The sequence below is a fragment of the Vitis riparia genome, chromosome 10, assembly GCF_004353265.1.
Source record: "Vitis riparia cultivar Riparia Gloire de Montpellier isolate 1030 chromosome 10, EGFV_Vit.rip_1.0, whole genome shotgun sequence".
Classification (NCBI taxonomy): domain Eukaryota; kingdom Viridiplantae; phylum Streptophyta; class Magnoliopsida; order Vitales; family Vitaceae; genus Vitis; species Vitis riparia.
The window spans coordinates 8,673,035-8,685,441 of NC_048440.1; the positions used below are offsets into that span (position 1 = coordinate 8,673,035).

Genomic DNA, 12,407 nt, shown 5'->3' on the forward strand with positions numbered 1-12,407 from the left:
GAAATCACCCTGACATTCTTTGGTTAACGCTAGGTGGTATGCATATTATTTATTATTTCTTGTTTATTATCTTTTGTACCTTTATTAAATTTTCTGCGAGAGAGGTACTAATAATTTTAGTGGACATAAAATTTTATATGAAATATTTATGTTCTAAATTCTACCTTTATTTAAATTTTCTGCAAGAGAGGTCTGACTGATTTAATGGACTTAAAATTTTGATGAAATATTTATGTTTTCAATTCAAGTTCTTGTTTTCCTGGAGGATGCATTATGGACATTTATGTCACTTTTTTTTTTTTTTTGTGATACTGTTGATCATAATAATGGCAATCAATCTTGTTGCTGTACTAGTGTCCATTTGCATAACCAGAAAGGAAAAAAATGTGATCTCCATTTCCTGAAATAATGAAGTTTTTTATCACACAATCTAAATGCTGATGGTAGACTTTGGGTGGAACAAGTATGCTATAATGATAGCAGGGCCTTGAATTAAGGGAGTGCAATGATAGGGGTGGGGAGCCGGTGAGGAGAGTGGTAGGGAAGGGGAGTTGTTTGGAAAATTAACAAGTTCTAGGAAAAGAAATATACTTCTAGTAGGCTACTATATGTATAGGTTTATTTCCTTTTTGTTGTATGATTCCTTGAGTTTTTAGGTTTTGTAAAAGGCTTTTAATGTAACTCCAAGGTTTATCTCTATTTCCTTCTCTTTCTCTTCTTGATTTTCCTTTCTTTGTGCTAAGGTCATAGTGGGATTTTAAGATTATGGAGCCCCTGAAAATGTCTATGTGAGATTCTTAATTGTGGGAAGTCAGCCACAGAACAGTGAGATGTCAAGAGTTTTAGGGAGAGTAGAGCAGGGTGGGAAGTAGATGGTTTAGAGATAGTGATAGTAGAATTAAGGAGAAGATTTTAGGACAACAAGAATTTCTTACTCTTGTTTGGAAAAAAAAAAAGCCTTTTTATAATTCTCTAAATAATAACTCTCAAATTAATAATTCCATGATGAAGTGGGATCCTCAGGAGATGATGTGTATGAAGGCACAATGGTCCCGCCTCTCTCTCTTTCTAGTTTAGGCAAGGTTGACAAAGGGGCCTAATGTATGTCAATCTCACCGGATGAGCCTTCATCTTTAACCACCAAAACAAGACACCAAACTAATCCCAAAGTACTTGTGGTGGAAGGCCAACTGCACCACCGAGATACGATAAATCCATTTCAGATTTCCCAATCCTTGCTCACTTGGGTAAACATTTTAAAATCAAAATGTTGTATCAACGGTGACACCTTCAAAGGGATATAGGAGATTATTTAGTTCATGACCATTTTGAAGAAAGCATTAATTTTTTTTTTTCTATAATGGAGCTAACATGTTATAAGTTGAATACGTGACATGAAATGATTGAGCCAGATTGAGAAATCAACATTTTGTCCCTTATGTGAGTGGGGTTCCATAATGGTAAGAGTGTGCTTGCACACTTTTAGAAGTCATGCTGCATTTTGGAACTCATAAGTTATCCTCAATCAGAGAATAATCTCATAGGTGCATGATAGTAATATGTGCTTTATCACACGATATCAACTTGAAGAGATAATGCTTCTTATAACTTTGGGCCAACCATAAAAAGGAAAAAAACCTAACCCAGAAATTCACCATTTTTATCATTTTTGTTGTTTTTTCTCTAAAGTGCATGTACTAAGTTCAATTCCAGAAGTAAGTTTTGTTTTCTTTATACATACTTATTTATATTTTTTCTTTCTTTATACATACTTATTTTAAATATTTGTCCTAAACATCATAAGCGAACCAAATCCTCCTAATTGTGCAACAATAGAGACTTGAAACTCCTTGTATTCATGTGAATGGGGGCCTTAATAAAACAATTTATTAACATGCTATTGAAAAATATTGACATAATTAATTTGGTGGACAGAATATTAAAATAAACAAGTAATAAATTATAAGAATTATTTAGATATGTTTATAATTATTTTTATTGTTGTTGTTGTTATTATTATTATTATTATTATTATTATTGTTATTGTTATTGTTATTGTTATTTTACAATAAAACCTTGATAAATTAGTAACCTTGCTTAAATAATAAAATCTTTTGTCTTAACTTGAGCTAGTTTACTAAATTAATAACTTCGCTAAATGCATAGATAATAATATTTTTAGAGATCCTTATGGGCCTAAGAAAATATAAGTTAATTGTTGATGAAATACATAATATAGCAATAGAACTTCATAATAAGTTCTATATATAGTATTGAGTAGTTTTTTATCATTTCTATTTTTCTTGAGTCACTCCTTCTCAGACTCATCACATATTTGAAACTTCTTAATCTTTTAGGGCATTAAGGTTTGACTCCATATCTCTTGTTTTTAGGAGTCTTTTTAGTTTTGCAATCAATAACCATCTTTTATTTTTTTAGAATCTCTTAGTTCTATGTATTAACTTTCTACTGCATTCATTGTTTTTAGATTTAATAGTTATACATGTACAAGTATTCTATAGTAGAAATATAATACTCTTATAAATTAATAAATATTCATTTATCGATAAATTAATAAGTTAATTCATTTATTAATAAATCAATAATCCCATTAAGATAATAATTTCTCTTGGTTCCAAAAGTATTATTTTATAGGGGTTTTATTGTATCTCTTAGAACATGAAGTTATAAATATACTACAATAAAAAATAAATTGTTTAGTACAAGCAAGGACGAAAATATTAGGATATATTAGTGATATATCACCGATATATAAGTAAGATATATCGATTGACAGGAATATCAGATTTTATTGGAAAAAATTGCTGATATATTGATGATATATTGGTGATTTCCAATAAATTAGTGACGCAAGCAAAAAATCAGCCTTGGATGGAAAAAATCGTTAAAATTTCGGCGACATATCAGTAAAAAATTGGTAATGTCTGATGCCCAAACTTTTTAAATTTGTCCAATAGATTGTGTTGGATTAACCCAACTAGCCTATACATGGCTTTTTAATCTTCTCTAATGGGCCAAAAGATGGATGAAGCCTAATGACTTTAATAGATGTAAATTTTTAACTTTAGTACAATGCCCACATGCAGATGTAGGCCCAACTTGCCTATCTATTGTGGTTAGGTGCTATATAAGGCAACACCTTAAATAAAGGCTATATAGCTTTACAATCTCTCAAGGTTTTGATGTGAGATTGTCCTCTTATTTACACAAATGAAGAAATCTCATACAAGACAAGGACTCGAACTCAGGTACTTAGGTTTAAAACAAATGGTTTCTACTATTAAACCAACTTATTTTATGGTATATATGTGCTTAGAATTGTTTATATATATGATTATTATACGTATATTTTTATTTATTGTAATATTTTAATAAATTAATTAAAATAAAATGATTATAAATAAGTTAATTTGAATTATTGTATAATCTATTTTGTATATTAATTAATATAAGACAAATATAAAATCATAAATAAATTATCAATATTTTAAATAAAAAATATTTTGTGTAAAAATGTCTACTGATATTTTCTCGATATATCCATAAAATCAAAGTATCGATATATCCGTGATTATCGATATTTTCATCATTAAGTGCAAGGATGCTATAATTAATTTATTTTTGGGATCTGCAATAAATTTACTTTTTATTGTAGATATTATTTATAATATGGTAATACTATGAGTAATAAATAATTTTTTTATCTTTCAAATTATTTAATTTCAGTATTATTTTTTATCATATTAATATGTACAAAAAAAAAAAATGAAACAATATATAAGGTTTTATTTTCACTTTAATTTTTATTACAAAATTGCATTGACCTTTTTTTTGGAGGAAAACCTTAAAATTCTTTGATCAAACTCTAAGAAGAATTGCAAATTAATTAATTAATTTATTAATTATCATTTTATCTTGGAATTTTGTGTTGAAGTATGCTCATTTTTTATTACTAGTATTTCTTTTCTATGTTTATTTATTATAATTTTATAAAAGTAGATTATATATGTTTAATGACAAAATACTGTATTAATTAACATGGATGACTTAATCCCCTAACTCATTAATTATTTTATTTTATTTTGTTTGTTTTATTTAAGACAAAGGTAAGAAAATGAAATACTTCCTATTTCACCATGAAAGACTCTTTTGTGGGAGAAACATAAAAGGGTTTAGCATTTAGCGAGTGGTTCCTCTATGCATCTTTGCACATTGTGGAAGAAGAGAAATCGAAGTGTTTGGAAACGAGCGGTCTGTACAAAAATTGAAATAGTTGTTTCTAGGTAACCTATTAGCTTGGGTTAGGATACATATAAAAGAAGGTTCAATTTCTTTGATTGATTTGTGGATTGGCTAGGATCTCATTGAGAGAGAGAGTTGTTTTTGTTCTCTTTTGTGACTTTACTACTTGTTTCCCATTGCGTACGACCTTTCTTGTACATCTTTCTTTTTTGTTTATAATAAATTTTTGTTGCCTATAAAAAAAAAAAAATCTTTCATGTGAAGTAGTTTTAATTATTCTTTACTTTTAGGTAAAATTTTAGCATTTAGCGAGCAGTTGCTTTATGTAGTTTTTGGACACTGTGGAAAGAGAGAAATGGAAGTGTTTGGAAATGAATAGTCTAAGTAGAAGTTGAAATGGTTGTTCCTAAGTAATTTGTTAGCTTGGGTTAGGATATACATAAAAGAAGGTCAATGTCTTCGATTTATTTTGTAAATTGGTTGGATCTCATTAGAGAGAGAGAGAGTGTTTTTTGCTTCTCTTTTTTGTGCTTGCCATTTTGTGCTTTTGTGTATGACCTATGGTATACGTCTTTCTTTTTGTATATATACAATTTTTAGTGCCTATCAAAAGAAAAAAAAATCATTCACTTGAAGCAATTTTACTTCTTTATTTTTATTTTTACCTATCTCTGTAAATCTCTCTCCTCTCTCTCTCTCTCTCTCTCTATATATTATATATATATATTATTTATTATTATATCATAATATAATGTATATATTATATGTTCAATGTTAAAGGAGTAGTGCCTCAAGTTCTAAGTCACTAGTAATGGAAAAACACATCTAGACTTCATGACCACTTCTACAAGTTAAATCTCTAATATTCATTTAAGACCACCAGAAGGTCATGGAAGTACATGTTGATGCATGGGAATGCTAACTTGAGATAAGAGTTAAAATACCCAGAGAAGATGTTACAAGTGGACAAAGAAGATATACTTATTTCCTACTTGTATCTTGTTGGAGTTGCTCAACACCTTATAAGTTTGTGATCTCTAGGTGGATAATGTACTTGATGTTTCCCAGGTCAATGCCCATGTCTTTTGAGCTATTGAAGTTTCTTCCTAGTAATGTCAAAGTTTGGATAGGGTTAGCTTATCTAGTATCTAGGTGGAACCCTACTACTTACATTGCTGCATGGTCTGAACTCACTCCTACCTTGGAATATGTTGGCATACAGATGGGATATGTAATACTCTGTGGAAGTGGAGCATGTTGACACTTTTTTTAAGTGGGCCTTGGTTAAATCCAAGAAGTTGAAATCTCAGTTCACTGAGCTCTTCCAGCAAAGTGTGAGGAGGAAATAGGCATGTTCCTTCTATCTAACATGGAACTTGTGACATCTTCTATAGGTATGTGAACTTCCATCTCAGGCATAGCATCCCCATCCACATGCAACAACATATATTTCCTAGACTTAGTAGTGGTCTTGAACAGATAGTGGGCAATTAATTGCCATAAGTAATTATTAAGTATGGGTGTATTTTTCCGTGTTTCATGATTTGGAAGCTCCAATAATGTGAACAATAGGTTTTCTTGACATGATAAGACAAGAAACCTAAAGTAAATAAAATAAAATTATAAAAAAAGACATGTTCAATCTTTGTAAATGTAGGAAAAAATAATAATTAAAACTACGTCAAGTGAACGATGAATTGAACTTTTGCAATTCATGTTTAAGCGAGGGAGACCTACTTTAATTAAGTCTGGTCTTTCTATAAGACCTAAGGAGAATTGTTCCACTTTTTCATGGTGGGACAATTACTAATTTTTTTTTTCTCCTTTATCTTTGTATTAAACAAAATAAATTAAATGAAATGAGAGGATCAAGTTATTCCCTCCTAGCTTATATATTGATACAATGTTTGTCATTAAAATTATATGTATTTTCTTTTGCAAAAGAAAAGTAAAGATAAATATAATAATTAACAAAGATAATAATATAAAAATTTGAACATAGTTTAACACAATGAAAATATTGGTAATCACGGATATATCAGTACTTGGATTTTATGAATATATTGGATATATCAAGGAAATACCGGTGGATATTTTGACACAAAACTTTTTTATTTAAAAATATTGATAATTTCATTTATGATTTTATATTTGTCTTATATTTAATTAGTATACAAAATGGATTATAAGATAATGAAAATTAACTTATTTATAATAATTTTATTTTAATTAATTTATAAAATATATTATAATATATAAAAATACATGTATAATAATCATATATATAAACAATTCTAAGCACATATATACCATAAAATAAGTTTGGCTTAATGGCAGAAGCCATCTATTTTAAAAATAAGCACCTAAATTCGAGTTCTTATCTTGTATGAGAATTTTTCATTTTGTGTAAATAAGAGCACAATCCCACATTGAAACTTTAGAGATTGCAAAACTTTATAGTCTCTATTTGTGCTACCTTATACAACACCTGACCACAATATATAGGCGGGTTGGGCCTAAGTCTGCCTTTGGCCTATTGTACTAAAGTTAAAAATTTACATTTATTAAGTCGTTGGGCTTCATCCATCTTTTGGCCCATTAGAGAAAATTAAAAAGTCATCATGTATTGGCTAGTTAGGTTGATCCAACATTGGAACATTGGACAAAATTAAAAAGTTTGGGCATTAGACATCACTGATTTTTCACCAATATTCGTCGAAATTTCAGCGATTTTTTTTCATCTAGGGTCGATTTTTGCTTATATCGCTGATTTATTGGAAATCATAGATATATAGGCGATTTTTTTCAATAAAATCTTATATTTCCGTCAGTCGATATATCTTACTTGTATATAAATCCATCTTCTCCAATATAATATATATCGGGGATATATCACCAATATTTTCGTCCTTGGTTCAACATAAAATTAAAGATAAAATAATAATAAATTACTGACGAAATTAACTTATAATTCTTCTTAGAGTTTGCTCAAAGAATTTTGAGGTTTTCCTCCATGAAGAGTTCATCGCAATTTTGTTACAGACATTTAAATGAAAATATATCTTTATATGTTATTTCCTATTCTCCTATGTTATATATTAGTATGGTAAAAAATAATTAACAACAGTCTATCAAAAATAATAATAATAATAATTTACAACAAAAAGTAATTAAATATTTAAATGTAGGGAAAAAAAATTATTGATTATCACAAGGGATTGCGGTATTGAAAATAGTTACCAAATAAATAAACAAGGGGATTACTCAAAATAAAATAATTTTTAAGAAAAATAAAATTTGGCAAAAGAGGCCACCTTGAAGTGTAAGGTAGCAACATGTCCAAGTTGGTGGGTGGCTTGGGCTTGCCCTTTGTGTTCAAAATTGCAGAAGGGGTCACCTCGTATTGTGATGTGGCCTCCTCTTCCCGAAAAGAAGAAAAGAAAAAGTGAAGAGATGGAAAAAGGGAAAGTGAAGACCACCTTGAGACTAATACCCTTGCCATGGAGTAAATGCATGAAAGAAAAATGATTATTTTTTAGTCTTATATTTTTATTGTTTATTATTTCTTATTATTTTAAGAATTATGCATATTAGTAGCAATATTTTTTACATGTTAAGAAATAGTTTTGTTGAGGCCTTATCCACATGACCTTTATGTCTCCCTTGCCTCCCTATGAGGAGGGAGGATGTGTCTCACTTGTCATGTTTGCGAAAAAAAATTTAAAATAGTGATTCATAAAGGAAAAGAAAACTTACTTTGTTTATTGCCGTCTACTTCCCAGCAAAAGGGATAAAAACTGTGAATCTGTGAGTTAGTTTTTTGTTTTCTTTTTATAATAGACTCAAATGCCATGACAAGAATTTGTTAGTTTGGAGGTATATGTTGTCATTCATGTGCATGTAGGATGATTCTCTATTTGAGAATAAATCATTACTTTCAAAATGAAACATGATTTCAAAAGGGTGTTCAGGCATGCTCCACCATGAGGAACCCCTCTCATGCATACGTGGCCTAAATGTTAATATCTTCTTTTGAAAAGTTCATGTCAATCAATCATTACATGCCCCACATGTTCAACTTGTGACATGTGAGCTTCTTCATGACACAATCAATTACAATGTCCCACTTGTCTTGGGAGTTATATTTTCAAGATAGTTTTGCACTAGGATGACACCTAATGAACCTGCCTTGGGGCTCCAAGGATAGGTCCATTTTCTCTTCTGTACATGCATTCTGCACATCTCTCCCTATGCCCTAGTGCTATAACATTTGAATAAGAATGCCTATCTCTAAGTACATCCTTGGGTCATTTGTAGGCCCATGGAATATGGATACTTGCCTATAGCAATTGTTGAGGAGATTTTCTTACTCTTACCTCTTGGTGAAGGTGATACCATACACAGTTGAAATGAATGGTTGTTTCTTTCCCGTCATGGGAATGAATGTTCTTTCCAAAATGGTTGTAGCTAGCTGCCTGATGCTAAAATTCTTGCTTGGGTCAGGAGCAGGGCTTTGAGGGTCCAAAATAGACTTGGTGGTGGAGTTGGTCTTTCACCACTGAACACCTTGTGATTGGTTTGAGAATCTTGGTTTGGTGGCTAGAGCTGAAGGCTCATCAAGGTGAGATTAACATGTATTGTGCATGCTTCCACCAGAATGAGAGGGAAAGAGAAGAAATTGTATCTCTATGACACATTGCATCTCCAAAGTCTGCCACAACATTATGGAATAATTAACATGGGAGTTACTATTCAGAAGCACTATAAAAAGGCCTCCATTTCGAACCAAACAAGAGAAGAAGAAATTCCTGCTCTCCTAATCTATGTCAATAAGGCGTTGTTATCATATTTTAATTAAGGGTTTAACCCCTTTAATGTGTAGCTCATTGCATCCTGCATATACATCCATTATTCCCATAGAAGAAATCTAGGTTCCCTATACAACATAATCTAGGAGCATCACATGCTGAAATGCAAGTAATTCTTATGGATTCACTTCTATTGTCATTCACATATTTTGATCATACAATTTCTTTTTGTTTTTCTCAGTTTTAAGATCTCTCATCATTGTTGGATGCAACTCTTCATCAGAGGCAATGTGTATTTGTATTCCCATAAGCTGGATTTTCCTAAGGTCACCAGATTATTCATTTTCCATCACCTTTGATCATTGAAGGGGGAATCAAAGCTGATCAATAATGTATATTTACTCTTTGTTTTGTGTTGCTGTATGGCAAGAAGGCTTGAATTAAACGTCAACCATCTTGTGAGTAGTAGCCCTGCAATGTCTGCTTTTAATATTTTATTATTTTCTCCTCACTGCTGACTATGATCTTGAACCATGAAAAACAAACTTTTTTTATTTCCAGGATTCAAAATTGTTTTTACTTCAGATTTTGTCAGCCATTCAAATTTTGAAGAAAAAGGACATTGTATTGATGGGGAGGCAGCCTACTGAATCATGGTTAGTTATTCTCTTTGGAAACTTAAGGTGAAACAAACTCCTATTTAGAAGAAAAAAGGTTGGATACCTTGTGTTCTAGGGGAAAAAATTAATCATTATAATTAATGATCACACTGCTGCAATTGAGGACTGGATGGGGGTTGTTGGGTGGTGGGAAGTTGGTCATGTTCTGGTCTTTGGATTTACTTCATTGCAGATATTGATCTCTCAAAAATCTACCGATAAGTGATGAGTAATAACATCATGATGCATGTTGTATGATTTTATTAGACACAGGAAAAGTATGAGAGGATATCTCTTTTGATTTTCTTGATATATTCTCTTTCAAAATGAAGTCGTGGACAATGGGAATAATCATATATAAAATGATACCATAATTTTCTGAGTAGCATGAACTCTTCATGTCCTTGTTGGGCACATTTTATCACTTTACGCACCTATGGAATACACTGCAAATGTATAAATTATTTTAAAATAAACTTTTTTGATATTGGACATTACTAATATGCAGGGATAAACTTTTTGATATTGAGGTCAACTGATATGTGGGAACACTGGAGAAGAATTTGGGAGAAAACTTTCTTAATTTGAGATAAAGTGATCTGTTGCTTTGGGTTACACAAGGGCATTATAACATTGTGATGCCTTCAATGGTTCATAAATTTTTGAGAACCTATGGGTGGGTTTACCACTCGAAGGCAACCCCATACTACTAGAAATATAGTTGGCTTACTAACTTCAGGCTTGGGATGGGAATGCCATTCCAGCATTCCTCATCATAAAATTGTAATTACCATTACATGAGAAAAGACCATGAGGAGCTATCGTTGAATAGGTTGAAAAATTCTTTTGTTTGTAATCTTTGGGTGTGGTCTAAACCTGTTGTAAATGAAGGTCCTCTCTCTTTACTCGGTTTTTTTTTGGCTAGGTGCTAGGTGAGGGCTGGTATTGTATTTCTGCTTCTTTTTGTGCCCTAGGGCGCCTCTTGTATACTCCCTGTATGCTTTTGGGCCTGTTTTTGGGGCTCCTTGCTAATATATGCTTCTTTGTGTGTTTGCCAATCAAAAAAAAAAATTACATGAGAAAAGACCAGAGAAGATAAAACCCCTAGCATGAGAATCAGATCAGGTGGATTCTGATGTGTTTTATTTCTGTTCTTCATTTCGATGGATTGATTCTATGTTCTTGTACCCAAATTAATGCAAGAATAGTCTTTTGTAAAATTTGTCAGATTCGTACAGGATTTGGACTTTCTTCCACTCAAGTTTCAGATTTTTTTTTTCCTGGTATTCTGATACTTGTATTTTTGGGTTTAGTTTGTTGATTTCAGGATTTAGCGGATTGGGTAGGAGGGAGAGAGGGTCTGCTACCTGCCTTGGCATGACCCCCACCTGGTGCCTACATGACCAGCCTTTACTAGGGGAGTAGTACATGGTTCACTTGGATGCTAGACCTGAAAACAAAATATGTAGCCAAGGTCCAAGAAAAAATTTATTTGTATTGAATGTTGAGACTATTAGACTATTTTTGAAATATAAAAATGCATTCTAAAAATTATAATTTTGATATATTGGTGGCTTATGAGTCTAAAATGCATTCTAATTCTAGAAGAGAAAATGGTAAATTTGGCAGGTATATGTTGGTAGATAAAGCAAAATTCTGGTGAGAGACAATGAAGAGAATGTATGACATAAATGCATTGACTTGAAAGCAATTTGAGAGGATCTTTTTAAACAAATATTTTAGGGGAGTGGCTAAGCATGCCAAGAAAATGGAGTTTGAGCATCTCAAGGGACCATGACAATGTTAGAGTATAAGTCTTATTTTATTTTAGTTTTTATTTTTTTGAATTGTTTAGATTTTCTTTGGGCATGATCAATGAGGAGAAGAGAAGGCAAGAAGATTCTAATAGGGATCGAGGCCTACTATGAAACATGGAATGGTTCCCTTATAGCTATAAGGGAATACTTTGAGTTAGTCAAAAGAGCTTGGTTGGTTGAATATGATACAGAGGATGACAAATAAATTTAAGAGTAGAGGAGAGGTAGGAAAGGGAAGCAAGAAGTAGGAGAAAGCTTTGAGATAAGACCTCAGAACCAACGACAGATACAACAAAGCTAATGTCTAATGGGCATATGTCATTTTATGTTGGGAGTGAACAAGGTATTCATAGTGTAACAACCAATAGAACATGTTATGTTAGTGAAAGAAAATAACAATTTGTGGAGGGTTTGTCCATTGAGGCATGCATTTTAGATTCGGTTTTAGCCTAAAGGATACTCTTAGCAAAGGCTATCTTTACCTTTTCAACCTCCCCAAGTTCAGTTGCCTTACTACCAACCACTCTAATTACCCCTGCTAGTGTAAGGAACCAAGAAAACTACTATAAGTAGCTAGGTTAGATCACCTCAAAGGTCAAGTGATAGAGGCAAAAGGAGATATGTGTTGATTAGAACCAAATATGTGCTCTAATGGCATATAAATACTATGTTTTATGCATTATAAAAGACTTGAATCACCAACTTAAATTAATGCTAAAATCTTAGTTATAGATCTAAATTTTATTTTGAGTTTAATTTTAGGTTTAAGAGAAGATGAAAAGAATGCTAAAGGCAAAAGTTATTTTTAACCAAAGTAAAGTAAGATGTCAATTAAAGATTCAAAACTTGATAGATATGAG

At 31.4% G+C, this 12,407-nt stretch overlaps 1 long non-coding RNA gene across 3 annotated transcripts; it reads left to right on the forward strand.

Annotated features, from left to right (window-relative positions):
- Position 1: 1 nt before the first annotated feature.
- LOC117923407 lies at positions 2-10,642 on the forward strand. 3 transcript variants are annotated; one of them, XR_004652614.1, is made up of 4 exons: positions 2-36; positions 9,313-9,529; positions 9,633-9,727; positions 10,239-10,642. It is a non-coding gene; the product is annotated as an uncharacterized LOC117923407 (long non-coding RNA). The 3 variants fall into 3 exon arrangements; XR_004652613.1 differs by lacking the exon at positions 2-36 and adding an exon at positions 7,883-8,884; XR_004652612.1 differs by lacking the exon at positions 2-36 and having other exon boundaries at positions 7,883-9,529.
- The last annotated feature ends 1,765 nt before the right edge of the window (positions 10,643-12,407 follow it).